This window comes from Vombatus ursinus, unplaced genomic scaffold, assembly GCF_900497805.2.
Source record: "Vombatus ursinus unplaced genomic scaffold, bare-nosed wombat genome assembly UNPS02014874.1, whole genome shotgun sequence".
In the NCBI taxonomy this organism is placed as follows: Eukaryota; Metazoa; Chordata; class Mammalia; order Diprotodontia; family Vombatidae; genus Vombatus; species Vombatus ursinus.
Window position 1 is genome coordinate 10,424,053 of NW_020954652.1, and position 17,327 is coordinate 10,441,379.

The window sequence follows — 17,327 nt, forward strand, 5'->3', positions numbered from 1 at the left end:
GTAACATTTCATCAAATCCCAGAGGATATTCAATATCATCATTATTGCTCTTAACTCTCAGCTTCAAAAATGAAGGAAATGGAGAAATTCTTGAACAATTTGAAAATGAAATCATGTGACCTGATGGTTCTGCAATATTTTGTTTAATATTTGGAATATGTCTTGCCTTTTCTTTTCTTATAAAAGCTAATGCTGAATTGTATACAAATATGTTTTTTTGTGTGTATACAGAGTACTCCAAAAGCCTTAGTGCAGATTTAGGCCAATAGAGTTTAAAACAACACTGAAACGCTATCTACTCTATCTGCTTTGTCGCCTAGCTATTCTGTGCATGTGTACATCTATACAAAATATTTATAAACAAGAGAAGATGCAAACTTATCCACATGGATATAGATATAAATATCTATAGCTAAATCTAAAACACATGTGTGTATGTGTCTGTATGCTATTTTGTCTCTTCCCTACTGATTTCAAATATTTTGATGTGGTCAAAGGTGGGGTGGTCTTCACCCTTCAATTGTGTCCTGACATCTGATTCAGTCTTCAAACTCAGTTATTACACAAGGACTAAGAAGAGCTGTGATATCCTCAGTGGGGAGTTCCCATGTGGTAACTCCACCTGCCAATCCAAAGCAGCGTCCATCTACATCTTAATAGATTACTCCTAGAGAGGCTCCTGACATACACAGAGTTTATGTGATATGCTCAGGATTATGCAACTAATTACTAGCAGGTTTAGAGAACCCACATCTTCCTGATTCTAAGTCCAGTTCTAAACTAGACAGTCCACCCTACTATCTCCACAGCTGTTAGAAGATGAATTGAACTTTAGAACTCTCAGTTCAGGTTCAATTTTTGGACAAAAGGAGGCACTCTTAAATCATTGAACTATTAAAAAAAGGGGTGTTAACTTTGTCCTAACACAGTAAAGATATGTGGTGAGGATATGACGGCTCTTATCTTTGGCCTCGGCTTCTTTCCCTACCTTCTCATAGCAGTGTGGTCAGTAGGTTAGGTGTACAGGATTGGGTGACCCAAGCTCACATGGAATCTGAGAGGCCTAGACTCCTCATACATGAGACTTTACGTCCCTTATGTGACCAAGAAACTGAATCAAGAGCAGACAGGGTCAATCAGGTTTGTCAACTTTTAGGAAAAAAGGAATCACTTTTTCAGGGGGTAAAGAAGCCTGGGCCTAACCCATGTGGGGAGAAATGCTGGTGGGTAGTATTTTTATCCCAGGAGTCTAACTCATGAACTGATCCAACAGATTCAACAAGTAATTGCTGACCACATTAAAGCATGCTTTTTAAATTCCAGTTGCTTCTATGTTGCTTTACTAAAGGAACCACAGATATGGAACTGAGAAAAAAGAGTAGATGTTCATTATCACATGAAGAAGACTGGTAGACATTTTAGAATGGGGTAAAACTCATTTAAAATAGTAATAAACTAAGATTTATAACTTCTATGTCCTCTACTTACCCTCATAATCACCCTGAGGTAAGTACTATTAAAATCTATCCCATTTTACAAATAAGGGATATGTAGCTGATTGAGGTTATGTGACTTACCTAGGTCACCTAACTAGTCAGTATTTGAGGTAGGATATAAACTCAGGGTCCCCTCATTCCAGTTTGAGCACTCTAGCCATTAAGTCAACTAGCTGTCTCTTAATGACCTTGACTTTAGTGTGGGAGACAAATTTAAACTTTTAGCTTAAACAAGGAAGGCTAAGTTCTTTACAAATATTATTTCATTTTATGCCCCAACAACCATGGGAGGTAGGTGCTGTTATTATTCCCATATTATTGTTGAAGAAACTGAGGCAAACAGAGGTTAAGTGAATTGCCCAGGGTCACACAGCTAGTAATTGTCTTCAGCCATATTTGAACTCAGGCCCTCATGGTTCTAGGTCTGGTGCTCTATCTACTGTGGCACCGAGTGGGCACTAAGAAGGGGAAGGAAAGAAGAATTTATTAAGTGATGACTACGGACCAGGCACTATGTCTTAAGCATTTTACATATATCATCTCATTTAATGTGGAGTATAACTTAGCAAAAAGAAATGAGACTGCTGGCTTAAGACTTTTTGGATTATTTATTCACATCAAGTTAGTGAGCTAGAACTGAATGCAAATTACAAAATTCTTCAAGTAGTGGGTATGTTTCAAAATGACAAAAAATATGAGAAATTTATGATAGCAACAATAAATAGTAATACTAATAATAGTAACTAGCATTTATATAGCTCTTCAAGGTTTTTAAAATGTTTTACAAATATTATCACATGTTAAACTCAGGGAAGTTTAAACTCTGAGAAGTAAGCGTGGTTATTACCCTCATTTTACATATGAGGAAACAGAAGCAGACAGAGGTTAAGTGATTTGCCCAGTGTCATATAGCTAGTAAATTTCTGAGGCCAGTTTTAAATTCAGATTTTTCTTGCTACGTGGCTAGTGCTCTAACCACTTTGTCACTTCAGTGCCTTATTTGATTTGTGGAAGCTATCATGAATAAAAAAGGAAAATATGACTATTTCATTATTCCTTAAAAAAAGAGTGCCAAAATATTTTCAAGGCCTGAATAACCTAACAGTGTTGGTTTCTCAGAGAAGCAGGTAAACAAGTAGGAGAACCTTGGATCTTTAGGTTAAGAGATAGAGAAAACTTTTTTTCCCCCAAAGAATGTCTCCTATCATCTTGCCAAGGGGTTTCCTTTCACCCTCAGTAAAGAGTATATTTCTCACATCTCATGCACCTCTAAAAAGTCACACATAAAATGTTCGGCTAATCAATGAATGAACTAATAAAAAGATACACTAAACACTTTGTCCTATGTATTTCATTGGTTTCACTGGTCTTATTGACTCAAAACTCTTAATAACTCTGGGCTGCTGTTTGCAAAGCCCCAACATGGTCAAGTTCTTCATTCATATGTTTTTAAGAATAACTAATATTTCTATCACATATTAAATTTATCTGAGAGATATAGATTATCTCCTTTGAGGCATGCTAAGCAATGTATAATATGTGGCAAAAGGATAAGGAAATGGAAGTGCATAGAGGTTAATTAAATTGCCCAGGGTCATACAACTGCCAAGTGTAGGAAGTAAGATTTGAACCCAGGTCTTCCTGACTCATTTCCAGCACTTCATTCACTTTGCCCCAGTGCCTTTCTGTTCATCTTGCATGGTCAATAATTACAATGACTAAATAAGGAGGAAATTGATACTTTTTTTTTCATATTGGATCTCTCTATCTTCCTAGGCTAAAGACACAGTGAACACTCATGGGCCAACCCCAATGTTGATTATTAGTTCCAAATTCAATGATGATATTCAATCAGCTTTAGCCCTGCTAAAGCTCAGAACTCCCAAACTCAAGAAATTCACAAGCCTCAGCGTCTCCTGAAGCATGGACTACAGGTGGATACCTCATATTTTGCCATAATTTTTTTATAGCGCTGCAAACTCCTAGTCATTCATGTCTCTAAGCAATTGCTTCATTTTTTAAAACCTAACCCTCCATTATTACTTGAATATAAAAAGGATGTATGATTTCAGTGTGAATCCTCCCAGTGTGTGATTTCTCTCCACCAGTGCTAATCACAACCCACCTATACCTTATTAGGTATGTCTTTTGGAAGGAAAGCGCTGGCAAATGTTATCCTCTTCCTCCAAATTTATTCAGCAAAAACAATCCTTTTCAACAAATATTTTTTTTTAAACAGTGACTATGTGAAAGCCAGTGTGCTAATCACTGAAATACTGAAATCAAGAATTTAATTCCAAAAACTTTTTATCAAATACCCCTTATGTGACAGGCATAGTATTGCATGCTAGAATTATAAAGCCAAAAAGTAGATAGTTTCTTACTCAAAGGAATTTGCATTCATTTGGGATGGGGTTGGGGAAATCTACTTATATGTGTGTACACACAAAACAAATACAAAACAAAAACAAGTAGAAGAGTGGATTAAAACTAGAGAAACCACTCCCTGTCCTAAACGAGGGAACAAGAGGAGTTGGGAATGAATACAAATAATGATAATGAAAATTATAATACGTTGAAGTGCAAGAAATAGGTGGACTTCAATCACATTAGAGAACCAAATGTGGTGGGGTTACTTCTAAATGGTAAATGAGGAATTCCTCTCTAGAGGCTATTTGAAGGAAAGGAAGCATTTCAACAGGTGCTAATTCAATGGAGGAAATGGAAATTCAATGGAGGCAAAATATGAGGTATCCACCTGTAGTCCATGCTTCAGGAGACGCTGAGGCTTGTGAATTTCTTGAGTTTGGGAGTTCTGAGCTTTAGCAGGGCTAAAGCTGATTGAATATCATCATTGAATTTGGAACTAATAATCAACATTGGGGTTGGCCCGTGAGTGTTCACTGTGTCTTTAGCCTAGGAAGATAGAATAGGATAGGAATGGAGACTGATCATGTATAAAAAGGTAACAGGCAAAGAGAATAGACTAAGAACAGGGAATGCCTAGTATTAAAATGTGACTTGTCTGGCCAAGGCTTGCAGGTGAAACATTACATCATCTTTAATATAAGAAGACAAGAAGTTTTGAAAATTGTTCAGGTAAAGTTAATCCTGAGGCACCTAGACGGTCTCTTAGATAAATCTTTGGACTTGGAGTCAGGAAGATGTGACTTTAAATCCTACCTCAGCCACTAGGTGGCTGTGTGACCTTGGCCAAATCATTTAACTTTTCACATCCTCACTTTCCCCATTTTAAAAATGAGAGATAATAATAGGACCTACCTCACAGAGTTGTTTGACATCCAAACGTGGACCATTCCCATTTATTCCCGAATTTGAATTCAAGAAAATATATTGCTATTGTAGATCACTTGTTAGCCCTTCATTGCTTCCTGCTATAGCTTCCGTAGTTAATCTCTCATTTGCTATGTAACCTCTCAGAAATATTCTCTGAACCCTCTACTGCAAACTTCACACAGTTAGGTTGCACTTCAGACCCCTTTCCTGAGTAGATGCTCTTAAACCAGATAGTTCAAATGAAAAGACATTTCTCTTTTCCTTAAAAAATGAGATAAAAGGCTTTGGTCAATGGCCCAGGTAGCTATCTCTTTCTGAATCAATCCCCTCTAACAGAAAAGAAATCTCAAAGCCACATTCAAGCACTAGCTTGTTCAAGGAGATATCCATGGTCCCAAGCAAGGCTTTGCCAACCTTCCCCCTCTCCAAAGCCCTAGGCAATAGAGAGGCAAGGTAGGTTAGTGATAGATTGTCGGTGGTTTTAAAAGTCCATTTGAGGAGCTTTTATATTATCTTGAAAGATGTGGAAAGTCACTGAAAATTTCTGAGGCATGACATGATCAGATCAGTGGCTTTTGAAGTTGATTTTGACAGCTAGTAGTGTGAAAAATGGACTGGAGTTTACAAATATCTCATTTGATCCTCACAATAGATATAGGAGGTAAGCGCTAGTATTATCCCCATTTTACAGAATTAGAAACTGAGGCAGTGTTTAAGTGACTTGCTCAGGGTCACACTCCTCTACTTAGCTTTTAAAGTCCTGTATAATCTAACCCCAACCTACTTTTCCAGATTTATTGGATTTTACTTCCCTCACTACATTCTTTGACTCAGTCAAATTGGCCTATTCTCTGTCCTTCACACACATGGCACTCCATGTCCTGTCTCAGTGCCTCTGCACCAGCATTCTCCCATATCTGAAATGCACTTCTTCCTCCCCTCAACTTCCCAGAATACTTCATTTCCTTTTAGATAGAATTCAAGTACCATCTTATACGTGAACCTGTTCTGACTCCCTCCACCCCACCTCCTAGCATCCTTCCTCGGAAACTGACTGGCATTTACCTACTTTATAATTCCTTGTATCTATCTCCTTCTATTTATTTATTCTGTAGGGCAGCTGGGGGTGCCATAGTGCACCCTAGCATTTCAAGCACTGGGCCTGAAGTCAGGAACACTCCTCTTCCTGAGTTCAAATCTGGCCTCAGACACTTACTGGCTGTGTGACCCTGGGTAAGTCGGTTCACCCTGTTTCCTTGTCTGTGGAGTGGGCTGGAGAAGGAAATGGCAACCCACCCCAGTATCTTTGCCAGGAAGCAGTTGAACACAACTGAAAAATGACTAAACAACAACAAAACAACATTTATTTTGTCCCCACATACATATGTACAAGCTTCTCCCTCATTCCAATGTAAACTCAAAGGGATGTAGGGATGATTTTAATGCATTGTATTTGTATCCTCAGTGCCAAGCACAGGGCTTGGTACATAGTAGGCACTTAATGGGTACTTGCTGCTTGGTTATCCAGCACCATGCTAAATGCTGGAAATACAAAAGGAAGATGGCTCCTGCCCTCAAGGGACTTAACATCCTAATGGGAGGAGATAACCCACAAAACATTTTGCAAGCCTGAGAGCTCTATAGACCTGCTAGCTAGTATGATTATTAACAAATTATTATTACTGTTACTTACCAGCAAACAGAACATCTAGAGAACTGATTCTCTGAAACAGACTAAATAAACACAAGTGATAGAAAAAAAAAGAAAAGAAAAATGGACTGGATAATGGACAAGTGGAAGATAGGGGATTTGCTTTAGTCCCAGAGAGATGAAATGAGAGACTAAAATAGAATTATTCCAGTGAGAGTATAAAGGGGGGGGTGGAAAGAGGGAAGCACTTGATACTGTTTAGGTAGAATTGATGAAACTTGGCAGCCACATGGATATGAGGGTTGAGGAAGAGGAATGAACCAAAGATTGTTTTCAAGTTTAGAAACTCAGTGGCAAGAAGAGAGATGATGTCATTGACATAAAGCAGAGAATGTTGTAAAATTTAATTTTTGGAGCCTGTAAATTAAGAAAATCAAATGAACTCAATCTCAGATAAAAATCTTTATTTTTTGTTAGACTGAATTTTAAAAAAATAAATTCAACAGATTAAGAAAGTACAATGATAATATTTTGAGCTCAGTCCTGGGTGGCCTCCTTTTCATTCCCAAAGTGATAGTAGTTAGAGTGACAGAGAGTGTTTCATAGTACTTACAGCTGGAAGGAACTTTTGAGATATAAGAGCATAACATATTGACATACAGATTAGATAATGGAACATAGATCATAGAACACATACAGTATGTGCGCATAGAATGCCAGCATGCCTTCATAAGATCATTTACTTAGAATGGAAGGAAAGCACTGCAATATGTCATTGTCACTCTGGGGACTGAAGTGAGCAATCACAAGTCCCCAGAAAGACAATAACTTATGTATGCATATATATGCATATATATGTATATATATATGCATGCATGTATGACATCTAACATGTGGGAATACATTACTAAGCATACACACATATCTATATATCATGTGTGCACACATATGTTTGCATATTTGCAGGTGTGTAAATACATATATACATGCATGTCTATATGTTAGTGTGTGTATAAAGAAAGAGAGAGACAGACAGACAGATAGAGACAGAGAGAATGCCCAGTTGGAAAACTCCCTCTGCCAATAATCAAGTCAGCATTTTCTCTACATTTATTATCTTAGAAAACTGTCTAGCATTGAAAAGTTAAATGATTTGCCTCAGACCACAGAGTCAGTGTGTCTATATTGGAGGTGATACTTAAATTCACTATGCAATCAGATACAGTGGAGAGCACTAGGCTTCATAGAAGGAATATCTGAGTTCAAATTAACTTCGGACACTTGTTAACTATATGACCCTGGGCAGGTCACTTAACCTCTGTCTGCCTTGGTTTTTTCAATGGTAAACTAGAGATCATAGTATCACCTACCTCCCAGGGTTGTTGTGAGGATCAAGTGGGATAATATCTGTGAAGATCTCATCACAGTGTCTGGCACATAGTAAATACTTAAGAAATTTTGCTTTCTTCCTTCCTTCCTTCCTTCATTCTTATGCTGCACGCCTCTTTAGATTAATTTCCTATATAATGACCCATAAAATAAGACTTCTGCCATTTGTAAAGATGGCAGTTTAAAATGATTTGGTTAAGCATAAAATAGCAGCAAACTGTCATTGAAAGTAAAACTCATCTTAAATATGTAATTCATAAACAATAACCCTGTTTTATATATATATACACATGTATATAATATGTTTATGCATGTGTGCATATATGTATGTGTGTATGTATACATTTACATTTATACATACATATACACACATACACACACATATATATATATGTAAATTCCAGACCTTGATTTCTAGTTTTCAGTTACTTACATAAGATGGATCTTTGGTTATTATAATTATACACTACTTGCAGAAAATCCTCTTTTCTTCTGACATGTAAGAAGTCTACAAATAACCATCCATAAGCAGGATGATGGCTTTACTGTGATAGGACTATGGCAGAGACCACCAGGCTGAGTCGGATCATCCAATAGGTCTATTACTTAGGTGAGATTTATTGAAGATTCGAAACATTTTATGGATGAACACTTGGTAGTGAGATGCTTAATGGAAATCAAAAGGGCAAATAAAAATAATGTGATTATTTTCAACTTTAAAGATTCAGTGGGAGGAGCTGACAGTGTTTTCTATGAATCAAATTCACTTCTCTTATTAGCCAAAAGTAAGGGCTGGGGACCTTGCACCAAAGAGGGTAATTCTGTAACCCTTACACATGTGTGAGTGGACCTTGTGGACCCCATCCAGAGTGGAGCTCTAAGGCAGATTAAAGTCAGAGCTGAACATTTGTTGACTAGCCTCATGACATGTGGTCCAACTAGTTTTACTCAGAAAGAATAATGAGACTTCCAAAATGCAAGAGGAGTGAGGTAGAGACATATTGAGTGGCAATTTTGAAGGCAAAGGGAAATGGTATCTCCAGTGGGATGCAGATACGGAGGCAGAGCCAAGAATAATAGAGAAAGCCCAACTGACTTCTGGGAAAGAAAATGCAAAGACTTCAGACGGAAGAGATTTACCCATAGTGGATAGGCAATGGATTGTTGCCTTCTCCCCTGTAATGTGACTAGTTGTTTACGGGAGTAAAGAATAATTCTATTCCATGACTTTTCATTTTACTTATTTTGTTATTTTGTCTCAGATTTTCAACTTCTCTATTGATAGAGAAGGGATTGCATTGGTGTTTTTTGGGGGAAGGAGGGGAAATCAAATATATCTTGTATATTGAACTCCCAAAACTGTGTGATTCCAGAAGTGAGACAACCTTTATAGTACTATGAAAATTAGCCATGATAATTGGATTTTAGAGTCTTATACTTGGATAAGACCTTAAAGGTTTATCTAGTTCAAAGCTTTCCTTTAAGGCAGACCTCCACAACTTGGCAGTAGGTAGGCGACAAAATAAAAATAGGCTAAACTTCTTCAGGCTGCTGATAGGTTAGACTAGAGACAGATTGAGGATGGTTGATTGCTGCGGGTCACATGACAGCCACCCAAAATTCTTTGACAGCTGCAAGCAGCCCAAGGGCTGTATGCTGTGCAGGCCTGCTTTAAAGATAAGGAAATTGAATCCACAGGATGGTTAATGTCTTAACCAAGGGCACGCAGCTACTTGGTGGCAGAGCAAAGAATGAAACTCAAGTTTCTTGGCTTCTGATCCATGTTCTTTATCGCATATCACTCTATTTCATTCTTAAAAATCATAGAAAATAGTGCATGGTCACCGCCACACTTTGCTTTCCTTATAGTTCTTTCATGTTCTTTCTTCAATTTTTTGGAAGTATACTGAAAAACTTAGTCTTTATATGTTACTTTAAGATTTACAAAACTTTACAGACATTATCTCATGTTATTACCCCAACAGTCTTGTGAAATAATCACTGCAATATAATTATTATAATTTTGCAAATGAGGAAATTGAGGTTTAGTGTGACTTGCCCAGGGTCACACAACAAGTATATGAACCCAGATATGGTTCTCTATTCACTATATCTCCCAGTCTTATAAGGGCATCTATTACCATTCTCATTCATGGCAAATAAAATCCAAAGGTGAGATTATTTCTCAATTAAATTTTATATTTTGACTTGCGATTATGACAACAGTTACACCTTGTGGAGGACAGAGCCAGGATCATGCAGGAATCCTAGGATTATTAAATAATATTGGTCTTGCTGCTTTAGTATTTAATCAATTGAGGACTTTCCCCCCCTCTAAGTCTAGGCTGCAGTTTGACTGTAGTTTTCATTTCATTTCCTTTCTTTTCTTTTCCTTTCCTTTTATCTTATTTTATTTTTCCCCAGTGAAAGCTGGAATATACCAAGATAAGTTGATTCAAAGAAGCAGTGTATGATGGGTTTGAGATATCTTTATATACTTTATTGATGTAGCACTGGTATATTGTGATTGCATATTGCATTCTTGTGAACTGGTATGAATAGGTACCATAATTACTCAGGTATTAAAGTAAATGGTATTTAGTTCTGGGACGAGAAACTTATTAAGAACTTTTATGTGTCTATGTATATGGGGATGCCCACAGATTATGAAAGTGAGGAACTGGAAGGCAGTTGTTTTAAACACAAGCAGCTGGAATAGTGGCCTGGAAGCAGGAAGACTTGAGATCAAACCCTGCCTCAGGCACTTAGAACCTGTGTGACCTTGAGCAAGTCACTATTTCTGTCTGCCTTCATTTTTTTTTCAACTGAAAAATGGATGTGATAGTGTCAGCGACCTCTCAGAGTTGTGGGACTCAAATGAGATAATATTTATAAAGTACTTAGCACAGTTCCTGGCACATACTAGGTGCTATATAAATACTAGCATTTGTTTTATAACATCATCATCATCATCATCATCATCAACATCATCAAACACCATTATGTCTACTCTTTGGTGTGGGTAAGAAGGGATTGAAAAAAATTGAGAGGAGAATTTAGAAAGGATAATAAAGTAATCACCAAGGTTTTTGAGCTACTTGGGATTATGTGGCATCCCTAAAAAGGTAACTGAAAATGAGAAGGGACTGGAAAATTATTCACTAAATACCCCACTATTGACCAAGAGTCAATGCTTTAGACTCCTCATAGTGAGATCAGGAATGATGAGAAAGGCCTGCCAATATCTATTCAAGACTCTCTTTAGCAACCATTGCCATCTCTTTTCTCTTTAGTGTTTCCCTTGGCATTACGGTGACTGGTTTTGACTGTAGGATGGGTTGTCATTCCAGTAGTCTCAGAGAATAGATCCTTTAGACCTCCAAAAGGGGTCCATGACACACAAACTAAAAAGTTAGGAACCCCTATGAAGAGGAAGAACATATAGATAGAGAACATAAGGTAAGACAACTAAAAATGGTCCTATAGGGCCTTACTTTTTTTTCAATTCAAGGAAAATGCTGTTGGTGATATTAATAATGTAGAAATATCAGTTAACCTAGAATATCTCAACATATTTAGCAAGGTATTGAAAAGGTAAAGGGTAAGAGCTCTTTTGACAATATTATCTCATGAAGGTAATGGTTTAAACCTGACTGTTGACATGGGCTAGTTGTGTGGCATTTCTATCAAGTATATGGATAACATGGTATCTCTGTTCACAGAGAGTACCAACCTTGAGAAGATAGAAATACTGATTAACTGCTCATGATGGAAGAATTATTGAAACCTTAAGACTTTGCTGGTATGAAGCGGTTATTATCAAGTACTTGTTAAGGATGATATCATTATTGTAAAGCTTCTTCATGTTTTTATAGTTGAGAAAAACCCAAAAGAGAAAGGCAAAAATCACTATCTAATATGACTCATTTGGCACCACTTGTAGGTCATTGGGATGAGAATAATGAGAAAGATTTTTAGGACTTTTCACACATGTTATCCCTTTGTGGTTTAGCAGAACCAAGTAAACTCTTTAGGTTATGCAAACTTCTACCAGCCAAGAGGGTTTAGGAGCAGTTTTGTAACATGACAGTGATGGCTGCCAGAAGCTCACTATATTTGCCAATAGGTGACTCACTGATAGTGAGGCCTGTTATCTTACCCACAAAGTGAATTCCTTGACTTTGAAGGGATGTGTCACAAATAAGTTCTGGAACTTCATTTCGGGAGATGTTGAGACAGCTAGGTGCCACAGTTAATAGAGTGTTGAATTTGGAATCAAGTAGACCTAAGATTAAATCATGACTCAGATCCTTGCTAGCTGTGTGACCCTGGTCAAGTCACTTAGATTATGATTGTTTCTTCATTTTCAAAATAAGAGAGTTAGGCCCATTGATCTCTATGGTCTCTTGCAGTCCTAAGCCTATACTTCTGAGAGAGGTCTATTTGATGACCTCCAAGGTCCTTTCCATCTCTAAGACTATGATTCTGAGATTGATTTCTTATATGAACAGACATTAGCCTAATAACATATTCTAATTCCCATTAAGGTAGGTTCTATCTTTTTTTTTTTTTGCTTTTTTTTCTTTGCCCAGTGGCTAACAGAGAGCCTGATATATAGTAAACACTTAATAAATATTGTTGATTTATTGACTAACATATGCTAATATAAATACTGGACAGAGATGGGTGGTATGAGCAATGGAGATGTTTTTGCCTTATGCTATAGGCATTTCAATGTTTTCTGTGGAAAGTTAAAATGATCTCTGAAACAAAAGGAGCTCTACCACAGAGATAAGAATCTATGACTTCTTTCTGAGAGTGGATCATTAATGGATATGGATGTTACAACAGTGAACCAGTCTTCCCTGTGATGATTGTCCTTGATGAAGATGACAATAAAAATGATGATGATGATGATGATGGCCCAGCTAAGGACTTCACTCCTCCTCATGAAGCTTTCAGCAAATATAGCCAGAGACTCAGCTACTCGACTTCTTGTGACTTACTCTTGACTGTTTGAACTTTGCAAGGTCTGAAACTATGAAGTTGTAGCTTTCTCCAATTCTCTTCTTATAAAAGAAAAGAAGAAGCACAATGAGATAAAGGACAGGAGCCTAAATCCACCACCCATTCAGGAGTTTGCATCATATCTACTCAAATGCCACTAGAAAGAAAATCAAACCAATTATAGCATGTCTTTGTTCCAAAGTCCACATGGAGATTGCATCAGCTGAACCCACTGTGAAAGCATGACTCTAGAGCATTCCTATAATGCCACTAAGAATGATACCAGGGGTTTTACTCCATATTTCCTGCTGTTTGATCAACAGAGAAGTTCACTTCTTAGTCAGTGCTTTGGAAGATGAATGAAAAGATTCACTGCTATCAGTACGTTTCTCATCTGAGAGATCAGTGGAAGCAGGATTACTGTCTTTCTTTGAGAGAGAAGCAATCAATTGTGGGACACTCAAGACTGTTTTCAGGAACTCCAACCTTGGGAGAGAATGAATCTTGTTGCGAAATCTTGGCCTCCAGGGAAAATATGAACTAGTGAACTATTAGGGAGCAATTATGTCTCAAGTAATGGAAAAGTCAAAGGATTCCCAGCCAGTCTCTTTCACTTCCTAAATTACATGATCTTCTTTCCTCTGTTTTCATAATCCTTCTTTTTCTGCATTGTGACAGTCCTTTCCCTTCTTATCCCCTAAGAGTATTCATTGTTTGATGATTATTTTCCTCGACTACCATAACAATCATTTAATAAAGTAATTCTTATGGAATGATTTTGGAACCAGATAGTTCCAGAAAAATGTAGTTCAGTCATGTGAGAAAATATGCTACTGTTCCTCAATTTCATTTTTAGTGAAACATTAAAAGCATAAACTCACTAAGAATATACTTTCAGGCTCAGATTCTTATAATCTAGCCACGGCTCAGATTTTTACAATCTAGCCAATACCTCACAGGTGCTCAGATAACTTAACAGTCTGACTAATATGACAGATCTTTAGTAAACCTTGTCTTTAGCTGAAAGAAGGCTTGGGTCGAATTCTTTTGGGCAGGACCCGCATGTCATGATCTTGGGGTCTTAGCACCCCTAAACCTCTAGACCTCATCATATGGTTCCCTGCCTGGGGAAAAACTGCCTAATACCAAGCTCTTCACCAGTTGAGACCTGGAAGGTATGTTAGCTTCCTTTCTTCCCCTAATCTTTCTTTTCTTTTTTTCTTTTTTTTTTTTTTTTGGCCCTGCAATTGAGTGGATTTCCAAGCAGCTAGGAAGGTTGGCTTGGAAGTGCTTTTTGGGCCTGACCTCTCAGGTTCCATTAGGTCAGACAGCTATGAGGTTGTCTCAAACTCAGCCTGATGCTCTCAGGCTCTCAGTTCAGTGATTCTATTCAAGATTATGGACCTGGGTGCACCTTAGGACTTCCTATCCAGAAGTATAGGCCTAATCTTCTCAATTCTCTCAGTGTTAGGGCATTACAAAAATTTCAGATACTGTTTTGGGCTTTTCATTTTTTTTGGTTTGTTTCCCTAGGCTTATTCCCAAATCCTCCTTTAAGGAGGGAGGGACTTCTAGCCCCCACCTCCACAAAGGGTCAATCCTCTTCAAAACCTGAAGATCCGCCTTTGGGCTGTCTTTTACAAAGTTGGGAAAAATTTAGTTTCTCTGAAGACCTAAAAAAGAAAAGTCTGGCGTTCTTTTGCAACACCATTTAACCTCAGTATCACCTGGAAAATTACAAGGCATGGCCCATTTTTGGGACATTACAGCAAAATATTCTCTCAGAGTTAGAAAAATATTATCACAGAGAAGGAAAAAGGAAAATGGGTGGAGATTCCCTATGTAAAAACTACTTTCTCATTACCCCATTCTCAGAAAAGATTGTAGGATGCTCATAGCTAGAGCCACCTCACAAATGTAGAATGTGGATCAACTAGACTTTTTTGGATGACCCTTTTATGGCCCCCAGGGCTGGAGCACCCCGTCCTTCCATCCTCTGTTAACACCACTTCCTCAGCTCCTATCTCTGCCCCATTCTCCCCTGGCCGTCTTTGTTTACCATGATTTCCCCCTTCCCTTGGTTTACCTTCCCTTTTCCTCTAGCCCACCTCCTGTCATATCCTGCCTTGTTCCTGCCTTGTTCACCTTGCATGTATTCTACCCTCCATTTCCTCCCCAGGCCCCTGCTCCAGAGGTGACCCTTACTCAGGTTTTGGATGAGGGCCTTGTCTGGGCACCTCTTCCACAGGCACTTTACCCTGAGGGAAGGACTACCCAGGCCCCAGTCTTGGTGGTATCTCCTCCCTTGACTCCTCCTCCTTCTCCGATGCCAGCAGATTTTTCCCCTTGCCAGCCGGATCCCCTGGTTTTTCAGTCCAGTCCAGTTCAACCAGCATTCCCCCAGTCCTTCACTCACAAGAAGTAGGACTTCCTATCTCCCTTCCTCCCTAGCCCCAGTTCCCACAGTGTCTTCAGGGCTTTTTCCCCTAAGGGAAGTTCCTGTCTTGCCTAATGGGACAATTAGGGTGCATGTTCCCTTCTGCATTTCAGACCTCATTCAGGTCGAAGAGAAACTGGGGCAATAACTCAGAAGATCCCTGAAGTTTACTAAAGTTTACTTTAGTAAAAGTTTACTGAAGGTTTTAGGGACTTGTCCCTACAATTTGAGCTTTCTTGGGGTGATTTGAATATCCTCTTTTCTGCCTATTGTACCACTGAGGAGATGAGGAAAATCTGGGAAGAGGCCCAAAAATTTGAGGACCATTTGGCTAGCAATAATCCCACAGAATACCCCCCAGGAACAGCTGCTGTTTCCACTACTGACCCAGGATGGGATTATCAGAAAAGTGAGGATAGGGGAAAGAGAGGCTATATGGTAATTTGCCTCTTAGAAGGCCTAAGAACTGTGTTCCAAAAACAAGTAAATTTTCAAAAAATTAAGGAAATTACTCAGGGAGAAAAGGAAAACCCTGCCCTTTTCCAAAACAGGCTAGTAGAAGCTATTAAAAAGTATATGAATTTAGATGCTGACTCTATAGAAGGGGCAACGATCCTTAGCATGTATTTTTTTTTTAATCAGTCTTTCCCAGATATTAGGAGGAAACTGCAGAACTCAGGCCCAGTTGGTAGAGATGGCCTTTGGAGTTTGTTGTTTTTTTTTAGCAACAGAGACTTAGTAGCAGCAGAGGGAAGAAAAAGGGAAAGGGCTAGAGACAGAGAACATGCTTGATTCTTGGCTGCTGTCATGGCCAGGAAAAGACCCAAGGGTGTTCCTAGCAACTCCTGAAGTGGGAGAACCTACTTTTGATGCCACCAGGAGGGTCACTGATCCAAGGAGTGCCCCTCCAGGGTGCCCTTTCAGAGGAAACCTGCGAACTTGTGAGGACCACAAGGAGGCCCACTGGTCTAAGGAATGCCCCTCCAGAACAACCCCCCCAGAGAGAGCCCCCAAGATGGATGCCTCTGGGACCATGCCCAAGATGTGACCAGGGGTACATTGGAGGAAGGCTTATCCCTGAGGTTGGGAAAGTGGTGGAGTCACCTGCCAGTACCCCACCCTCCTGTCTTCTTAAGATTGGGAATGACAGAGGAGTCTGGGGCTTAGTAGTGCTCTCACTTTCTCCATCTCTCTCACTGAGCCCTGGGCAAAATCGAGGCCGAAGGTAAGGTTACTTCCTTTATCATGGCTATGGTTTCTGTTTTAACCAATTACTCTGGCCCTACCTGCCACTCGACCTGTCTGGTCATAGGCATTGACGGGAAAACTAAGGGAGGTCTCCAGATATACCCCCTCTCCTGGGTATTTGAGGATCTGTTTGAACATTCCCTCCTTATGTTCTCCTCTTGCCCTGCCCCTTTGTTGGAAAGGGACCTGATGGTGAATTTGGGGAGCCAATCTTCGCTAGTTAAGCCTCCAATCTCCCTTTTCCCTCTGTGCACCAGATCTTCCCATGTTCCCCTAGAAGTGCAGGAGAGGGTTCAGCTAATTGTTTGGCATCAGGGAATTATGTCAAACAACTTTTCATAATTTGGTTACCACTAAAATAATTGGCTATTGTTGGTTATTGTTTTAATGTGTAAACTTGCCAAAAAGCTTGTTTGGGTTTTGTCTTCCTGAGAATTTGCAAGTATATAGAAATAATTTCCAACAATTGCCTTTTTACACTAGGACAAATTTAAATTTGAGATGTAAATCCTGGAAAAGTTTTTCCTAAGCTGTGATTAGTGAAACTTGCTGTTTGAGGTAAAACAAGCTGATGATTTTATTTTGAGTTGTCTAATGGATCAAAATAATCCATAGATAAATCAATAACCCACTATCTGAGAAATGCCACAAGCAGCTCAGATAATGTGATACTGGTGGGAAGTGAGCATGGGAAAAAGCTGAGAGGACAATTTTAGCCTGAGTCAAAGATGGTATCTTCCTGGCTCAGTTTCCCCGTTATGTTACTTTGAAAAGGAATGTTACCTACCTGGCTATTCCTGAG

At 38.8% G+C, this 17,327-nt stretch overlaps 1 pseudogene; it reads right to left on the reverse strand.

Moving 5' to 3' along the window:
- LOC114028259 overlaps positions 1 to 15,236 on the reverse strand; it is a 42,434-nt pseudogene extending 27,198 nt beyond the window's left edge.
- Positions 15,237 to 17,327: the final 2,091 nt, after the last annotated feature.